A 17,204-nucleotide genomic window follows, 5' to 3' on the forward strand; every position below is an offset into this window, starting at 1 on the left:
ATGCTTTCAGCTTCTCGCTATTCAATATAATGTTGGCTGTGGGTTTTTCATAGATGTCCTTTATTATGTTGAGGTACTTGCCCTCTATTCCCATTTTGCTGAGAGTTTTTATCATGAATGGATGTTGAACTTTGTCAAATGCTTTTTCAGCATCTATGGAGATGATCATGTGGTTTTTGTCTTTCTTTTTGTTGATGTGGTGGATGATATTGATGGACTTTCGAACGTTGTGCCATCCTTGCATCCCTGGGATGAATCCCACTTGTTCATGGTGTACGATGGTTTTGATGTATTTTTGAATTCGGTTTGCTAAAATTTTGTTGAGTATTTTTGCATCTACGTTCATCAGGGATATTGGTCTGTAGTTTTCTTTTTTGGTGGTGTCTTTGCCTGGTTTTGGTATTAGGGTGATGTTAGCTTCATAGAATGAGTTTGGGAGTATCCCCTCCTCTTCTATTTCTTGGAAAACTTTAAGGAGAATGGGTATTATGTCTTCCCTGTATGTCTGATAAAATTCCGAGGTAAATCCATCTGGCCCGGGGGTTTTGTTCTTTGGTAGTTTTTTGATTACCGCTTCAATTTCGTTGCTGGTAATTGGTCTGTTTAGATTTTCTGTTTCTTTTTGGGTCAGTCTTGGAAGGTTGTATTTTTCTAGGAAGTTGTCCATTTCTCCTAGGTTTCCCAGCTTGTTAGCATATAGGTTTTCATAGTAGTCTCTAATAATTCTTTGTATTTCTGTGGGGTCCGTCGTGATTTTTCCTTTCTCGTTTCTGATACTGTTGATTTGTGTTGACTCTCTTTTCCTCTTAATCAGTCTGGCTAGAGGCTTATCTATTTTCTTTATTTTCTCGAAAAACCAGCTCTTGGTTTCATTGATTTTTGCTATTGGTTTATTCTTCTCAATTTTATTTATTTCTTCTCTGATCTTTATTATGTCCCTCCTTCTGCTGACCTTAGGCCTCATTTGTTCTTCTTTTTCCAATTTCGATAGTTGTGACATTAGACCGTTCATTTGGGATTGCTCTTCCTTTTTTAAATATGCTTGGATTGCTATATACTTTTCTCTTAAGACTGCTTTTGCTGTGTCCCACAGAAGTTGGGTCTTAGTGTTGTTGTTGTCATTTGTTTCCATATATTGCTGGATTTCCATTTTGATTTGGTCATTGATCCATTGATTATTTAGGAGCGTGTTGTTTAGCCTCCATGTGTTTGTGAGCCTTTTTGCTTTCTTTGAACAGTTTATTTCTAGTTTAATGCCTTTGTGGTCTGAAAAGTTGGTTGGTAGGGTTTCAATCTTTTGGAATTTACTGAGGCTCTTTTTGTGTCCTAGTATGTGGTCTATTCTGGAGAATGTTCCATGTGCACTTGAGAAGAATGTGTATCCTGTTGCTTTTGGATGTAGAGTTCTGTAGATGTCTATTAGGTCCATCTGTTCTAGTGTGTTGTTCAGTGCCTCTGTGTCCTTACTTATTTTCTGTCTGGTGGATCTGTCCTTCGGAGTGAGTGGTGTGTTGAAGTCTCCTAGAATGAATGCATTGCATTCTACTTCCTCCTTTAGTTCTATTAATATTTGTTTCAGGTATGTTGGTGCTCCTGTATTGGGTGCATATATATTTATAATGGTTATATCCTCTTGATGGACTGAGCCCTTTATCATTATGTAATGTCCTTCTTTGTCTTTTGTTACTTTCTTTATTTTGAAGTCTGTTTTGTCTGATACCAGAATTGCAACACCTGCTTTCTTCTCTCTGTTGTTTGCTTGAAATATCTTTTTCCATCCCTTGACTTTAAGTCTGTGCGCGTCTTTGGGTTTGAGGTGAGTCTCTTGTAAGCAGCATATAGATGGATCTTGCTTTTTTATCCATTCTATTACTCTGTGTCTTTTGATTGGTGCATTCAGCCCATTTACATTTAGGGTGACTATTGAAAGATATGTACTTATTGCCATTGCAGGCTTTAAATTTGTGGTTACCAAAGGTTCAAGGTTAGCCTCTTTAGTATCTTACTGCCTAACTTAGCTCGCTTATTGAGCTGTTATATACACTGTCTGGAGATTCTTTTCTTCTCTCCCTTCTTATTCCTCCTCCTCGATTCTTCATATGTTGGGTGTTTTGTTCTGTGCTCTTTCTAGGAGTGCTCCCATCTAGAGCAGTCCCTGTAAGATGTTCTGTAGAGCTGGTTTGTGGGAAGCAAATCCCCTCAGCTTTTGTTTGTCTGGGAATTGTTTAATCCCACCGTCATATTTGAATGATAGTCGTGCTGGATACAGTATCCTTGGTTCAAGGCCCTTCTGTTTCATTGTATTAAATATATCATGCCATTCTCTTCTGGCTTGTAGGGTTTCTGTCGAGAAGTCTGATGTTAGCCTGATGGGTTTTCCTTTATAGGTGACCTGTTTCTCTCTAGCTGCCTTTAAAACTCTTTCTTTGTCCTTGAAGTTTGCCATTTTAAATATTATGTGTCTTGGTGTTGTCCTCCTTGGATCCTTTCTGTTGGGGGTTCTGTGTATTTCCGTGGTCTGTTCGATTATTTCCTCCCCCAGTTTGGGGAAGTTTTTTCAGCAATTATTTCTTCTAAGATACTTTCCATCTCTTTTCCTCTCTCTTCTTCTTCTGGAACCCCTATAATACGGATATTGTTCCTTTTGGATTGGTCACACAGTTCTCTTAACATTGTTTCATTCCTGGAGATCCTTTTGTCTCTCTCTCTGTCAGCTTCTATGCGTTCCTGTTCTGTGGTTTCAATTCCATCAGTGGCCTCTTGCATCCTATCCGTTCTGCGTATAAACCCTTTCAGAGTTTGTTTCGTTTCTGCGATCTCCTTTCTGGCATCTGTGATCTCCCTCCGGACTTCATCCCATTTCTCTTGCATATTTCTCTGCATCTCTGTCAGCATGTTTATGATTCTTATTTTGAATTCTTTTTCAGGAAGACTGGTTAGGTCTGTCTCCTTCTCTGGTGTTGTCTCTGTGATCTTTGTCAGCCTGTAGCTTTGCCTTTTCATGGTGATAGGAATAGTTTGCAGAGCTGGGACGAGTGACGGCTGGAAGAACTTCCCTTCTTGTTGGTTTGTGGCCCTCCTTTCCTTGGAGAACAGTGACCTCTAGTGGCTTGTGCTGAGCAGCTGTGCGCAGACAGTGTTTCTGCTTCCTGCCCGGCTGCTATGGAGTTTATCTCCGCTGTTGCTGTGGGTGTGGCCTGGTTCGGGCCTCTGCTCCAAAGTGGTGGAGTCGCGTTGGAGGGGGAGCGGCCTGGAGGCTATTTATCTCCGTGAGGGGCATCCCTGCTCCCTGCAGCCCAGGGGTTAGGGTGCCCAGAGATCCCCGGATTCCCTACCTCTGGATTAAGTGTCCCGCCCTGCCCCTTTAAGACTTCCAAAAAGCACCCGCCAAAACAAAACAATAACCACCAAAAAAAAAAAAAATTTAAATTAAAAAAAAAATTTTTTTTTTAATTAAAAAAGAAAAAAAGTGGCCGCTCGTTTTTCTTTATTCTCCAGCACCAGCCTCAGGCATCTGCTCACCGGTCTTGCTGCCCTGTTTCCCTAGTATTGGGGTCCCTATCCCTTTAAGACTTCCAAAAAGCGCTGGCCAAAACAAAACAGGAAAAAAAAAATGGTCGCGCGCTTTTCTTATGTCCTCCGGCCTCCGGTACGCGCTCACTGTTCTTGCTGCCCTGTTTCCCTCGCATCCAGGGCCCCCTGGGCACGTACTGTGTCTGCACTCTGGTCCGGATGGCTGGGGCTGGGTGTTCGGCAGTCCTGGGCTCCGTCTCCCTCCCGCTCTGCCTATTCTTCTCCCCCCGGGAGCTGGGGGGGAGGGGCGCTCGGCTCCCGCCGGGCCGGGGCTTGTATCTTACCCCCTTCGCGAGGCGCTGGGTTCTCTCAGGTGCGGATGTGGTCTGGATATTGTCCTGTGTCCTCTGGTCTTTATTCTAGGAAGGGTTGTCTTTGTTATATTTTCATAGATATATATGGTTTGGGGAGGAGATTTCCGCTGCTCTGCTCACGCCGCCATCTTCCGCCCCTCAGAATAGTATTCTTATTAGAAGTTTCTAAGACGGGCTAATTCCAGCATGCAAAGTGTGACAGGTCATCGCCGGGAAGTTGAGAACCTGCAGCCATCATCTGGGATGATATATTCCTTCGTGGTCGCTCCTTGCAGCCTGCGGGTCCTCTGTGCCTCCCTCTCCATTAACTCCATTAACATGCAGGGTCCTCATTTGCCCTACAATGGTGCTTCTACCAGATTCTCCAGCACCGAGCAGTCGGCGGCGGCGGGGAGTGGGCTCGGCTCCGCGGGGAGGAGCGCGCGGACGGGCGCGGGGAGGGCGGTGCCGCCCGAACGAAGGGCAGCGCGCAGCTGCTCCCGCCCCTCGGAGCTGAGCCTGAGGAGGAGGAGCCGCCGCCGCTGCCGTCCCACCACCTTTACTGCCTCGGCCCGGGCCCCGCGGCTTCGCGGGGAGGGCGGGGGCGGACGGAGGGGGACCCTGATACTCTTTTATCTCAATGCTTTTCTACATAAAAAATGCTTTTGAAGCAGAGGAGAAGTACATTTTTGCACCAAAATAAAATTCATTGTGGAATACAATTAACACTGTCTTGTAAATATTTTACATTAATTAGATATATAATTATAAGAATTTTGTAGTCACCTAGAAAATGACCCGTCTCCTCCAAGACAACACAGGAGGGAAGAGAAGGGATTGTGGAAAGTATGTGTGGGTGTGTCTGTGTGTGAAAGACAGACACAGGGAAGAGGGCCAGCTTCTAGATCGATCATACCAGCATCCCTGAGAACTAGCAGACGGCCAAGTGCAAGAAATTCATGGATGGCTCTTCCTTGGCTCTAGCTCAGTAGAGGTGAATTTATTTACCAGGAAGCTCATGAAGCTTACTCTTCAGTGGCCTCTCTCACCCTACGACCCCTTGGACATTCTTGGATTTAAATTTGTATTTTTATTTTTGTGTTCTTTTCCTTTTAAAAGATGCCCCAAATGTTAAATGAGTTTTATTTGTAGTATAAGAATTTATTTGTATGCCTTTCTCACACTATTTTAGCTTTGTGAGATAAGGGCAATCTCTTCCTTTTTCTGTTTCTATGTTGTCTAGCATTTAGTTCAGTAAAGGATTGCTGAATGCAGGAATGAATACGTCCTGCACATTTAGGCATTGTTCTGGAGCTGGTTCTGATAAGTGAGATTTTCTTTTGCATTCATGCATCTTTGTTGCCTTCTTTGTCTTGAAGTCCATTTTGTGTGATACAGGTACTGCAACTGCTGCTCTTTTCTCCCTATTGTTTGCATGAAACATCTTTTTCCATCCCTTCACTTTTGGTCTTTGTATGTCTTTGGGTTTGAAGTTGTCTCTTGTAGGCAGCATATAGATGGGTATTGCTTTTTTACCCACTGTGTAACTCTGTGTCTTTTGGTTGCTGCATTCAGTCCATTTACATTTAGGGTGATTACTGATATGTACCTACTGCCCTTACAGGCTTTGGATTTGTGGTTACCAAAGGGTCAAGGGTAGCAGTACCTGCAGGGCCTGCTGCACGTCCCTAGGGGGCGAGGCGGTGCAGGAAGCCGTTCCTAGTGGGCGGGTCAGCGAGTTAGGAAACAGGCGAGGGGGTGGGGGCGGGGCGCGGGGCCGCGAGCCTCCTCCCCTCGGCCAATCAGCAGCTTCGGCAGCCCCTGGGAGGGCGCACTTTCTTCCCTGCACCCGGCGGGGAGGACGACGGCAGCGGCGTGTCCTCAACTGCAGGCGGACTCCTCAGGAGCCGCGGCGCGGCCCTGGCACTGGCTGCGGGGACGCCGAAGGCGTTCTGAGGAAATCTCCCTGCTTACAACGTCGCCGCCGCCGCGCTCCTGGAGGCCCGCCGCTGCCTGATAACGGGCCGCTCTGCTGCACCGTGGCGCCCAAGAGCCCGACAAAGTTGAGCGCAGGCCGGTGGCGCGGGTGGTGGCCGCTCCGGACGCTCCAGCTGCACTTGCTCCAGGCGCTGGTTCAAGGTAGGACGGGGCGCTGGCGCGGGGTCCCCTGAGGAGCGGGCCAGTGGTGCGCGTGGCCCCCTGAGGAGGGGGCTGGTGGGGTTGGTGGGTGTATTGGGATGTGGTCGCCAGGCATGGGTGCTCTGTGAGTCTGCTGCTGCTTTGTTCCTTCATTTTTTCTTTGTTGTTATACTTCACAAATGAGGGAAGTCATTTGGTACTTGTCTGTGTCCGCCTGGCTTATTTCACGGAGCATAATACCCTCTAGCTCCATCCATGTTGTTGCAAATGAGAGGATTTGTTTCTTTCTTATGGCTGAGTAGTATTCAATTCTGTATATTTACCACCTCTTCTTTTATCCATTCATCTACTGATGGGCACTTAGGTTGCTTACATATCTTGGCTCTTCTAAATAGTGCTGCGGTAAACATAAGGGTGGCACATGTCTTTTTGAATCTGAGAAGTTGTTTTCTTTGGGCAAATTCCTAGCAGTGGAATTCCTGGGTCAAATGGTATTTCTATTTCTAGTTTTTTGAGGAACCTCCGTATTGCTTTCCACAATGGTTGAACTAGGTCACATTCCCCCCAGCAGTGTAGGAGGGTTCCCTTTTCTCCACATCCTCGCCAGCATTTGTTGTTCCTAGTCTTTTGGATGCTGACCATCCTAACTGGTGTAAGGTGATACCTCATTGTGGCTTCAATTTGAATTTCCCTTATAATTAGCAAGGTGGAGCATCTTTTCATGTGCGTGTTGACCATCTGAATTTATTCTTTAAGAAGTGTCTGTTCAGATACTCTGCCCAATTTTTAATTGGATTATTTGCTTTTTGTTTGTTGAGGTGCGTGAGCTCTTTATATACTTTGGATGCCAACCCCTTATCGGATATGTCATTTATGAATATATTCTCCCATACTGTAGCATGTCTTTTTGTTCTACTGATGGTATCCTTTGCTGTACAGAAGCTTCTTAGTTTGATATAGTGCCACTTGTTTATTTTTGCTTTTGTTTCCCTTGCCTGGGGAGATATGTTCATGAAGAAATTCCTCATGTTTATGTCTAAGAGATTTTTGCCTGTGTTTTTTCCTGACGGTGCTCTGGTTTCATGACTTAGATTCAGGTCTTTCTTTAATACATTTTGAGTTTACTTTTGTATATGGGGTTAGACAATAATCCAGTTTCATTCTCCTACATGTAGCTGTCCAGTTTTGCCAACACCAGCTGTTGAAGAGGCTGTCATTTCCCCATTGCGTATCCATGGCTCCTTTATCGTATATTAATTGACCATATATGCTTGCGTTAATATCTGGACTCTCAATTCTGTTCCCCTGGTCTATGGGTCTGTTCTTGTGTCAGCACCAAATTGTCTTGATTACTGTGGGTTTGTAGTAGAGCTTGAAGTTGGGAAGCGAGATTCCCCCTGCTTTATTCTTCCTTCTGAGGATTGCTTTGGCTAGTCCGGGTGTTTTGTGGTTCCATATGAATTTTTGAACTATTTGTTCCAGTTCATTGAAGAATGCTGTTGGTATTTTCATAGGGAATGCATTGAATCTGTAGATTGCTTTAGGCAGGATGGCTATTTTGACAATATTAATTCTTCGTACCCAAGAGCATGGGATGAGTTTTTCCATTTATTAGTGTCCTCTTTAATTTCTGTTTAGAGTGTCTTATAGTTTTCAGGGTACAGGCCTTTCACTTAATTTGTTAGGTTTATTCCCAGGCATTTTATTCTTTTTGATGCAATTGTGAATAGAATTGTTTTCCTGATTACTCTTTCTGCTAGTTCATCGTTAGTGTACAGGAATGCAACAGATTTCTGTGTATCAACTTTGTATCCTGCAACTTTGCTGAATTCAGAGATTAGTTCTAGTAGTTTTGGAGTGGATTCTTTATGACTTTTTATGTACAATATCATGTGATCTGCAAACCGGGACAATTTGACTTCTTCTTTACCAATCTGGATGCCTTTTGTTTCTTTGTTTTGTCTGATTGCCGCGGCGAGGACCTTCAGTAGTATGTTGAATAAAAGCGGGTAAAGTGGGCATCCTTGTCTTGTTCCCGATCCTGGAAATGCTTCCAGCTTCTCACTGTTAAGTATGATGTTGGCTGTGGGTTTGTCATAAATGGCCTTTATTATGTTGAGGTACTTGCCCTCTATACCCATTTTGTTGAGAGTTTTTTATCACGAATGGATGTTGAATTTTGTTGAATATGTTTTCAGCGTCTGTGGAGATGATCATGTGGTTTTTGTCCTCCTTTTTGCTGATGCAGTGGATGATGTTGATGGATTTTCAAATGTTGAACCATCCTTGCATCCCTGGAATAAATCCTACTTGATCATGATGGATGACCTTTCTGGTGTATTTTTGAAGTCCGTTAGTTAATATTTTGTTGAGTATTTTTGCATCTATGTTCGTCAGGGATGTTGGTCTGTAATTTTCTTTTTTTATTGTGTCTTTACCTGGTTTTTGGTGTTAGGGTGATTCAGGTCTCATAGAATGAGTTTGGAAGTATTCCTTCCTCTTCTACTTTTTGGAGAAGTTTGAGGAGGATGGCTATTAGATCTTCACTAAATGTTTGATAAAATTCAGCGTTGAAGCCATCTGGCTCAGGTGTTTTGTTCTTAGGAAGTTGTTTGATTACCAGTTCAATTTCATTGCTAGTAATTGGTCTGTTTGGATTTTCTGTTCTGCCTGGGTTAGCCTTGGAAGATTGTATTTTTCAAGAAAGTTGTCCATTTCCTCTAGGTTATGCAGTTTGTTAGCAGATAATTTTTCATAGTATTCTCTAATAATTCTTTGTATTTCTGTGGTGTCCGTAGTGATTTTTCCTTTCTGACTTTGGATTCTGTTTATGTGTGGAGACTCTCTTTTTTCCTTGGTTAGTCTGGTGAGGGGTTTATGTATTTTGTTTATTTTCTCAAAGAACCAGCTCCTGTTTTCACTGATTCTTTGTATTGTTTTATTCTTCTCAATTTTACTTATTTCTGCTCTAATCTTTATTATGTTCCTCCTCCTGCTGACTTTGGGCCTCATTTGTTCTTCTTTTTCTAGTTTCGTTAATTTTGAGTTTAGAGTGCATATATGGGATTGTCCTTATTTCCTGAGGTAGGCCTGTATTGCAATATACTTCCCTCTCAGCACCGCCTTGTCTGAGTCCCACAGATTTTGCATCACTGAATAATTGTTGTCATTTGTCTCCATCTATCGCTTGATCTCTGTTTGTATTTGGTCATTGATCCATTGTTTATTTAAGAGCATGTTGTTAAGCCTCCATGTGATGGTGCGCTTTTTCGTTTTACTTGCATCATTTATTTCTAGTTTCATACCCTTGTGGTGTGAGAAGCTGCACCATTTTTGGGGGCTCGTCCGGGATAACTTCGGAGGTGAGTATCAGCGTCCAAGCCTGCCTTTTCCTTCACTGTCCTTATAGACGGAAGCCGTCCCTGGCACACAACATCGGGCGCTCGTCAGCCACTTAAATGGGACTAGCCCGGCTGCCGATCTCAAAGTCTCGAGCGCCAGGTTCCCCTGCGTCTCCCTCAGTGGATCCCCCGTCTCCCTTGGGAGCCGGGAAAGTCACCTGAGTGGAGGCCAGGATTCCCCTTCCGAGGCATCTCCTTGGACGCCAGGGACTGAGGAAGGCCGTGGGCACCTGCGAGAGTCTAGGCTGAGGATGCGCTTCAGCGGCTTCTCAAAGGCCCGCGTGTCTGGAATCAGACCCCGACTGCCCGACTGGGTATCCATGAGGCGTGTCCCTCTTTCTGTCTCTCTGACTTCCAGCCTGCTTCTCCAGGCCACCCTGGCCTCTGAGTGAGGCAGGGGGCGTTCCTAACTCTCTTCTAACTTCATCGATTTCCCGGAAGCCGATGCCAACCACCACAAGGTAGGAGATCTACGCTTCACTTTTATTCCTGTCTACATGGTGTTCTTTTTATCTAATAAAAATGTGTCTGTGCATCCGTTACCCACGTAAAAGACAATTATCATCGGCTACCAGTCTTAAGTCTTGCTGAAAGTTTCCTGGTGTCTCCCGTCCATGATCCCCTCCTCTCGATAGATGGGAATGTCGGGCAGTGGCTGCGCAGAGCTCCTGCTTTCCTCTCGTAAGCTGCGGGCTGGGACGGCAGACCGGACTAGTAGTCAGTGGTCCTTGGATCTCGGCTCCGGCCAATGGATCCGATGGCGCGGAGTGAACCTCCGGCTAGGCTGCTGCCTATGGGAGAGTCACAGACGACCTCTGACCTCTTGTCTCACAGATCAGATTTCTTACCATAGGTGACCAGCACGGTGATTCCCAGGCAATGGCAGAAACAGGTGTTTAAGTGTATAGGACCCCCCCCATAAATGTCCGTGGCAGCCTTTGAATTTTATCTCTCGCTTTGGAAATAGTTCGCTTGCTCCTCATTCAAAGCCATCTTGTTAGGGGTGGGCCACTTTCTCCTGTATAATGTAAATGAAGTCTGTGCAGTAGTCAGGCTGAAACCTGAGTCCAACATGTAAATGATTCTATGCTATTGACCTCCCTTCCTTAGAGGCAGCCATCCTGGGGCTATGTCATTTCCCTACCTGTAGCCCCAGGGAAGGGAAACAGGCTTGAGTCTGACCAAAGCTCTGACAGAGAGATATCAGACAGTCCCTGCACTTATCGGACAGGCAGGGGACTCTCAAGGAATGATCCTGAGTGCACTATGCTAAAGCTTGTGCAAAGAAAACTACGAGCTAGATTACAACTCCCAAAAGGCGTAAAGTAGGAGCACACTGGTAAGGTCGCAGTAAAAATCCAGAGCTCTGAGGCGACTCTTGCTTAGTGGGAAGGCAAGAGGGAAATCAAGTCAAGGTGCAGGCCATGGTGGTAAGCAGTGGTGAAACCCAGTAGGCCTGGCAGAGGAGGTGATTGACCACTGTCAGCCAGGCTCCAAGGCAAGGGGACGCCCTCATGGAGAGAGAGGCTGACCAGGTGCTGGATGTGAGGCCCCACACAGGGAGCACCCTGGCTGGCCTGCGGGGGCCGAGACAGGTGCAGGCCCCGTAGGTCTTTGTGCCTGTGCGCTGATGTCACCCCCGTGGTCCGGCCTGGTGGCCATTCTCCAGAGAGCATGGGTAGTCACAGGTAAAGGAGCCTCCTTTTGGGGACACCCAGGGCTGGTGTTGGTTGGTGGCCCTTTGGTTGCTGAGTTGGCAGGCCAGCTAGATTGCTGGGAAACTGCTCCCCTCTGTGCTGTCAAGGTGTGAACATGGCATTTCACTGCATTTAGGCACTTAGATGTGAGTGAGTTCTCTTTGAAATGGAATAGTAGCTTTTAGAGCTATGTTTCTTTCCGTTCCTATGAAAAAGGTGCTGAGCCTAAGGAGTTGGGTGAAAGTGGCAGGAATTCTAGGAATATTTACTTCCTTGCATTTCTGTTTAGGGATGTGATTCTGAAGTAATTTTTTACTCATATATGAAAGTGATGAGTAACGTCACATTAAATCATGTCGAGATTAAGTGATGTAGTAGAAATAAAGCCCCTACACCTTGGCGTGATACATAGGAGACACACCATTGGTGCTCTTTGCACTCCTGTCCTGATTTTTTACCTTAACTAACTTCATGGTTCAGAGTGGTCCCAACCACATTTCAAGGAAAATCTTTCTAAAACTGCATAGAAACACTTGGCAGGATATCCTCAGAAGCTAGTGGAAAAATTACTCTTTCTGATCACTGTTTGTTTGCCAGTTGTTTTCTCTATCCTACGTTCCTTTCCTATTTTTGCGTTTCCTGTGATTGTAGACCGAGAGGGGCAGTGGTGCGCGTCTCTGCTAGACGAACCTTTGGGGCTGTTCAGAGGCCGTGCTTCTGTGGTGTTGGCAGTGCTCTTACCTTAAACATAGCCTGTCCTGTGAATTATTCACGCGGGGTTACTTCTCTTATGCAATCAAAAGTGTAGGAAAACCGTTAACTTTTTCTGTTCTGAGTTGTATTTCAGATCTAACCCGATTTCTTAGGCACGGTGTATGTTCCTTTTGAATTGTAAGCATAAAGCAACAGATCACTTTTTATGTTCACCTACATTATTAGCTATAAAAAATTACATCAACAAGTAAGTTATATCAAATTGTGGAGCATACCAGTGTTCTAGCTTTGAATAATTCTGTGTGATCACTTAAGTATCACTGAGGTCTGGCACACAGTGTACCAACACGTACTATCATTTGCAGGAATGTCTGCCAGTTCTAATTAGATTTTTTTTCACTGTTTGCTCACTTTCACCTAGGAACTGATGTTTGAATATGTTTTAGACATTTTCTGTTTGGAAAATATCAAGATGAACCATAGAATCTCTTCATGGTCACACGTTCTGTTCTCATTATTGTAATCTGAGTATTTGAATTACACTTGATTTTGTTTCATTACTGCTGAAATATAGAAGTATTCTTGGAGTTTGTGAACTAGTCACACTGGACCATTTTATTTTATGTTCTTATAAGCAGTCTTTTGAATATGTTCAGCTTTGAAGTAAAATACACACCATAGTATCTGAATCTCTACATATATTTATGATGACATTTTTTCAGAGGGACCCCAGGACACAACCATACCAGTGAAACAATGACTTCAAAAAGACCCTGCAAATAAAATTATGTATAATAAGTAAATATGCACATGCATTCTCCATTGAACGTGAAAACTGTAACACAGTTTGGAAATTATGTATCTTCCTGGGTTAATTATTTCTCTGTGACATAGAGTACTTTTAAAAAACAGTAGAACTAGTTGAGAATCAAAATCAATAGTAATTTCTAGCATATAGTTTAAAGATAGTAAGTGTTGAACTATGAAAATGTTTTAGTACGTTTTTATTTTAAGATAGTTTCAGAATTACAAAAAATTTGCAAAGATAGGGCAGGGTTTCGCAATTTGCTCAGATCACTTCCCCTCTTACTACCATCATTACAGTTCGTTGTTACAGTTACAGACAGTGACGCTGCACTGTCACCATCCGCCATCGATTCTTTCCCTCAGATTTCCATAGTTGGACCCTTTCTCGCAGATCCAGTTCAGGACACCTCAGTACATCCAGTGACCTCGTCCCCTTCGGACACTCCTTGTTGTTGGCGTTTCTGAGACTTTCTTTGTTTTGGATGGTCTTTTCCATTTTCAAGATTCTTTGCCATTAATGTTGTAGAATTTTTCCCCGATCGCCCTTAAAGTGACGTTTCTCTTGTGATTACTTGGAGTTGTGTTTTATGGGGAAGAACGTCACAGAGGGCAAGTCCAGTTCACAGCACTTCATGTCAAGGTCAAGTGCTCTGAAGGAGACTTACATTGTTGATGTCCCAAATGGCAGGATTTTTTTTTCTTTTTGAAACCTGAGTAATATGCCACTGTGTGTGCGTGCGTGTGTGTGTGTGTGTGTGTGTGCGCGCGTGTGTGTTTCATATGTTTATCCATTCATGTATCTTTCAACATTTGGGCTGTTCCCATATGTTGTCTATTGTAAATAAAGCTGCATTGAACAGAGAGATGCATATGTCTTTGAAATTAGTATTTTCACTTTCTTGGGGTAAATACATAAAGCAAAATTGCTGGGTTATATGTGAGTTTTATTTTGAATTGTTTGAGGAGCCTCCATACTGTTCTTCACATTGGATACACCAATTCCTATTCCCAAACAATCAAGGGTTCCTTTTTCTCCACATCCTTGTATAGTTACTTTTTGTCTCCGATTCAAACTTCCATTCTAAAAGATTTGAATTGAGATCTCATTGTAGTTTTGATTTGTGTTTCCCTGACGATTAGTGATACTGAGACTCTTTCCATGTGTCGGTTGGCCATCTACATGTCTTCCTGGGAAAAATGCCTATCTAGGTCCTCTGCCCATTTTTTAAATTGGATTACGTTTTCATTAGTAGTTGTAGGGAGTACTTTGTATGTTTTACATGTTAACCCCAAAATTGAATATGTCATGTGCAGACATCTTCTACCATTGAGTACATTATTCTTCTGTATGGTTGATGGTGTCCTTCACAGTACAGAGCGTTTTAGTTGGATGGAGTCCCATTTGTTTATTTTAGCTTTTATTGTCATCGACTCGGGAGAGAGGTAGAAAAAAACTGTTGCTAAGAGCAGAGTCAAAGAGCTTGCTGCCCATATTTTCTTCCAAGAATTTTGTGGTATCAGGTCTTACATTTAAGTCTTTAATTCATTTTGAGTTTCCTTTTGGATATGTTTTAGGAAAGTGGTCCTCCTTTTATGTAGCTGTCCAGTATAACCCACACCATTTATTGAAGATATTTTTTCCCATTATATATTCTTACCTCCTTTGTCATAAACTACCTGACCATGTAAGTGTGGATTTAATTCTGGGCTCTTTAGTTTGTTCCATTGATATAAGGATCTATTTTTGTGCCAATACCATAATGTTTGGATTACTACAGCTTTGTAGTATAGTTAGAAATTGGGGAGCATCATACTTCCAGCTTTGTTGTTTCTCAGTATTGGTTTGGCTGTTTGGGGTCTTTTGTGGTTCCACAGACATTTTGGGATTATTCTGGCTCTGTGAAGAGTATGATAGGTATTTTTTTTTCAGGACTCTAACCTTCTTTATATTCTCTTTTTATTGGTGAAGGGGATACCTTGGTACATTCTTCAAATTATAAAATAATTTAGTCACAGGGATGGAAATATAGCATAGGTAATGTAGCTCCTAGCATTGTAATATCTTCTTGTGCTATGAGTACTTTGACAGAGATTGCATTGAATCTGTAGTCTGCTTTCCATAGTATGGACATTATCACAATGCTAATTCTTCCAATCCATGAGCGGGGTTTATCTTTCCGCTTATTTGCGTAAGTTCAAATGAATAATTTCAGCTTATTTCATCAGTATTTTGTGGTTTTGAGCATATGGTTATTTTACTTCTGTGGTTAAATTGATTCCTAGGTATTTTATTCTTTCTGCTGCATTTGTAAGTAGGAATGATTTTATAATTTCTTCTATTTTGCAATCATTCTTAGTGTATAGAAACACAACAGACTTTTGAATATTGATTTTGTATCCTGCACCTTTATTGAATTCATTTACTACTTCTAATACATTTTTGGTGGATGCTTTTGAGTTTTCTACATATAGCATGAAACCATCTGCAGATAGTGACAGTTTTACTACTTCCTTTCCAATATGAACATGTTTTATTTTTCTTGGCTAATTGCTATGGCTAGGACTTTGAGTATAATGTTGAACAAAAATGGCAAGAGAGGGTATCCTTGATTTGTTCCTGTTCTCAGAGAAAAGCTTTCAACTTTGCACTGTCGAGTATGATAGCTGTGGGTTTGTCATATATGTCTGTTTTTATGTTTAGGTGTGTTCTCTTCATACCCACTTTGTTTCAAATTTTTATCATAAATGTATATTGAATTTTGTCAAAAGTTTTTCTGCATGTGTTGAGATGACCATCTTTTTATCCTTCATTTTGTTGCTGTGATGTGTCAAATTGATTAATTGTGGATATTAAACTATCCTTGCATCCCCAGAGTAAATCCCACTTGATCATGATGCATGACCGTTTTATTGTATTGTTGAAATTCCCCTTTCTGGTCTCAGCCTATATGTGACCTCCTGGAAATGACTTCCTTTGGCCTGGTCCTCCTTCCCGTCATGAACTGCTATCTCAGTGCCCTGTTTAGTGACTTAATGTAACTGGTTACAACTGGATCTTGTCTTGTTTATCTTTTTTCTCACTTTGTTGACTTTGGTCTTCCTTCCATGCAGAAGACTGGTCTTGCATGATTGTACTCCCCTGGCCTGGCACAGCAGTGAGCATAACACAAGTAATGAACATTGTTTTGAATATTGTGATATAATCAATTATACAACATACATACTTGGTCATTCAGTAACCCAAATATATAATTGCCAGGTATATTTCTTCTTCTTCCACACTTCCTGAAAACACTGCAGAGCCTTAAAGGTGAAGTCAGAGTCTTGTCATGTTAATGAGAGACTTTTAGACCCCACCTGATGGTGAGGGCTGGAGGTTGAATCAGCCAATGGTAGAGTCAGTCATGACTATAGAGTGAAGCCCTCAGCAACATCAATGAGATGGGTATCTCTCTCTCGGGATCCTGCTTCTCTGTCGGAGAGAGCTTCCTCGCTTGGGGAACCAAAAGGATTCCGTGTGTAACAGAGCTAGTCCCCAGGCCCCAAACTCCGCAAGGATAGAACCTCCTTTATTTGGGAGCTTGCCCTACGTGTGTCTTCATTTGGCTGTTAAATTGCATTCTTTAGGGCACCCGTTTTTAAACTGCTAAATGTGTTTTTCTGAGTTCTGTGACCCCTCTAGCAAATTAATCAAATCTAAGTGGGAGGACATCGGAACCTGCAATCTGTAGCCAGTTCTGTAGAAGCACAGGTCACTGACTGGGGCCTGTGACAGGCATCTGGAGGGGCAGGTGGGGAGTCTTGTAGGATGGAGCCCTTCACCTGGGGAATCTGGTGCCGTCTCCAGGCAGATGCCATTAGAACTGAGTTGAGTTCTCAGACACCCTGCCAGTGTTTAAGAATTGCCTGGTGTCTGTGAGATCTCACATTCACATACACACATGCACGCACATGCGCGTGCAGTGCTGGAATCATGTCCGCAAACTCAAAAGGAGTTGTATTATGATGTGAGAAAACACATTTGATGTCACGGTGCTGGGATTTGCTAGAATTGCCCACGTGCTCTGAAATACGTGGTTTTTGAAGAGGAAGAATGGAAGGGCAGAGAATGAGGAACCTTTGATGCCTGGACGGCTGCCCACTCACCCTTGGTATGAAGGAGCAGCTGCCCTAAAATTGGCTACTAAAGGGTAAAAGTTAGCAGTGGAATTTAGAAATAGCAGTGGACCCACCTCCTAAGGAGTTGGCTTGGTGCCTATGTAAGGAAGAGCAGATGAGTAAGAAGCAGGCTAAATAATCCTTTCCCTGGTTGTTGTTATCTGTAATAGTCAAAATGAAAATGAAAGAAAGTGCTGGGTCAGGGCTTGATGCGGAACCAAGCTGGGATTTGGGTCAACCTGAGCCTCGGCCATGAGCCTCAAAGCCGCCTAGAAAGGGAAAATGGTGTCAAGCAACACAAAGTACCTCTAAGACCTCTAGTCGCCAAGAAAATAATGTAGGAGGAGGCAAAAGCCAGGAAATGTGTGAAAGCAGGGAACATAGTGTAAGGGAACTGGCTCCCTGTGCGGACCGGTGTCCCC

The 17,204-nt window shown here is 43.3% G+C and overlaps 1 long non-coding RNA gene across 2 annotated transcripts in view; it reads left to right on the forward strand.

The window, feature by feature from the left end:
- Positions 1–17,204, forward strand: part of LOC118921545 (uncharacterized) — an 81,583-nt gene that overhangs the window by 39,622 nt on the left and 24,757 nt on the right. Inside the window, exons 7-9 of one of the 2 annotated variants that reach the window (XR_008995568.1) lie at positions 5,758–6,005; positions 9,303–9,367; positions 9,765–9,867. The exons of the other annotated variant lie outside the window; for it this stretch is intronic. This is a non-coding gene — a long non-coding RNA (uncharacterized LOC118921545). The remainder of the gene's footprint in view (positions 1–5,757; positions 6,006–9,302; positions 9,368–9,764; positions 9,868–17,204) is intronic. 2 annotated transcript variants of the gene reach the window in all.

Source organism: Manis pentadactyla, unplaced genomic scaffold, assembly GCF_030020395.1.
Source record: "Manis pentadactyla isolate mManPen7 unplaced genomic scaffold, mManPen7.hap1 scaffold_297, whole genome shotgun sequence".
Taxonomy (NCBI): domain Eukaryota; kingdom Metazoa; phylum Chordata; class Mammalia; order Pholidota; family Manidae; genus Manis; species Manis pentadactyla.